General features: G+C 43.8%; 1 pseudogene; it reads left to right on the top strand.

Annotated features, from left to right (window-relative positions):
• The first annotated feature begins 371 nt into the window (after window positions 1-371).
• On the top strand, window positions 372-2150 carry LOC148008647 (25S ribosomal RNA; annotated as a pseudogene).
• Window positions 2151-2461: the final 311 nt, after the last annotated feature.

The following is a 2461-nucleotide window of genomic DNA, read 5'->3' as shown; positions in this document are numbered from 1 at the left end:
AATTGCAATCCATTAGAGAAGCTTCTTAAGATCTTATCATTTGACTCCCCATTTAATTCTCACAAGGTTTAGCATTATGAAGTAGCTACCAGATCCAGAAGCTGGAAAGGGCATGATATGGAGGCCAAGTTGATAGATTTCAATATCACGAAGCTAGTCATCCAATCCATTTGTGATCACAGTTGGCTAAAATGTATATGTGCACCATGCGGTGATGTTGCTTCGCAAGGATGGTCTGTCTCCTCGTCGAGGTGGTAGCTATTTGTGGGTGCATCTTCCAGGGTGCATGTGTCTTGTATTGGGCTCTTTGGAGTCAAGGCTTGCCCTTACTGATCCGAAACACAACTCAGTACTCAAATCAAGCAAGGGTACTTGCTCAGTTTAAGCATATCACTAAGTGGAGGAAAAGAAACCTACCATGATTTCCCTAGTAGTGACAAGCGAACCAGAAAGAGCCCAGCTTGGAAATCATGTGGCTTTGCCATGCAAATTGTAGTTTGAAGAGTCATCGTCTATGGTGGACCAAGCCCAAGTCCCCCCTAGAAAGGAGCATCAAAGAGGTTGAGAGCCCCATTGAGCTCGGACCTTGTCACTCCATGTCGACGAGATAGCCTATTTGGGAATGTAGCCCTAAGTGGGTGGTAAATTCCATCCAAGGCTAAATATGGGCAGGAGATCGATAGTGAACAAGTATTGCAAGGGAAAGATGAAAATGACTTTGAAAAGAGAGTTAAAAAGTGCTTGAAATTGTTGGGAGGGAAGTGAATGGAGGTAGCAGGTGCGCCCTGGTCAGATGCAGAACTATCTGAATTAGTCCCTCGTTCAATGCGGGGCACTGGTCAGCATGGGGCAGTGCAGTGGGACAAGAGCAAGCTTTAGATGGCCCACCGATGCCATTGTCTCAACTGAGGAACAAAGTGTACACCACTTGTGGCGGGCTATGCACTTGCACACTTGGGATGCTAGCGCTATGGGCTTTCCATCCAACCCATCTTGAAACACAGACCAAGGAGTCTAACATGTACACGAGCAGGTGAGTAGCAAACCCACGGAGGCACAATGAACCTAAAAAGTGGGATCCCCTTCCCGAGGTGCACCATCACAATTGACCATGATCTTTTGTGAAAGGTTTGAGTGGGAGCATATCTATTGGGACCCGAAAGATGGTGAACTATCCCTAAGCACGATGAAGCCAAAGGAAACTCTAATGGAGGCTCGTAGCGATACTAACATGCAAAGCGTTCGTCAAACTTCGATATAGGGTTGAAAGACTAATCAAACCATCTAGTAGCCAGTTCCCTTCGAAGTTTCCCTCAGGATAGCTAGAGCTCCTTGCAGTTTTATCAAGTAAAGCAAATGATTAGAGGCATCATGGGTGAAACACCCTCGACGTATTCTCAAAATTTAACTAGGTAAGCAGTCAGGGTTGCTCTATTGAACCCCAGCATGAAATGCAAGCTCTAAGTGGGCCATTTTTGGTAAGCACAACTGGCAATGTAGGATGAAGTGAAAGTCATGTTACGGTGCCAAACTATATGCTAACCTAGACCTCACAAAGGGTGTTGATTGATTAAGACAGTAGGACGGTGGTCATGGAAGTCAAAATTTGCTAAGGAGTGTGTAATAACTCACCTACCTAATCGACTAAAAATGGATGGCACTGAAGCACGTGACCTATACTTGGCCATCGAGGAAAGTGCAAGGCCCCGATGAGTAGGAGGGCATGGGGAGTTGTGTCCTAGCTCTGGGTGCGAGCCCGAGTAAAGTGGCCCCCAGTGCAGATCTTGGTGGTAGTAGAAAATATTCAAATGAGAACTTTGAAGACTGAAGTGGAGAAAGGTTCCATGTGAATAGCAATTGGACATGGGTTAATCGATCCTAAGAGATGGGGCAGTCTTGTGTCAAGGGTGCAATGCACGCTACTCATTGAAAGGGAATAAGGTTAATATTCTCGAACAACCAAGACATGGCGGTGGATGGTAACATGACCAAATCTTTTTATGCCCCCTCAAATCCGTCGATTCTTGGATTTTGCAACAAGGAGAAAGGAGAGGAATGCTCTGGGGGTTGAGATGAAGAATTTATTTGCTCTATTTCTCCATAGATTGTGCACAAAATGGTGGAATGAATCAAAATCTTTGATTTTAGTCTTTCTCTCTCCTGTATACACCTTGTTCACATGGCTTAATCTATGTGAGAGGGGGGTGGACTCAAGCGATAGATTTTGGACATGTGATGATATTGAAGTGTTACTATTATGGAGTGTAAATCAAAGGTTGAGGATACATCAACGGCCATGAAAGAGCATCTGTGGCTTTTTGACTTTGAAACACATGCAAATTTGTATTTAATTAAACATGTAAGTGCTCGTTTTTTACGTTTTATAATGAATCTTTTATGCAGATTATAGGAGATGATCTATAATGTTTCAATATGATTTCTAATGCTTGAAAATTTAGAA

Source organism: Lygodium microphyllum, unplaced genomic scaffold (assembly GCF_053477565.2).
Source record: "Lygodium microphyllum isolate KBCC unplaced genomic scaffold, Lygodium_microphyllum_v1.1.10 scaffold_101, whole genome shotgun sequence".
Lineage (NCBI taxonomy): Eukaryota > Viridiplantae > Streptophyta > Polypodiopsida > Schizaeales > Lygodiaceae > Lygodium > Lygodium microphyllum.
The sequence above is the reverse complement of the archived record's forward strand: the minus strand, read 5'-3'. Positions and strand labels throughout refer to the sequence as shown.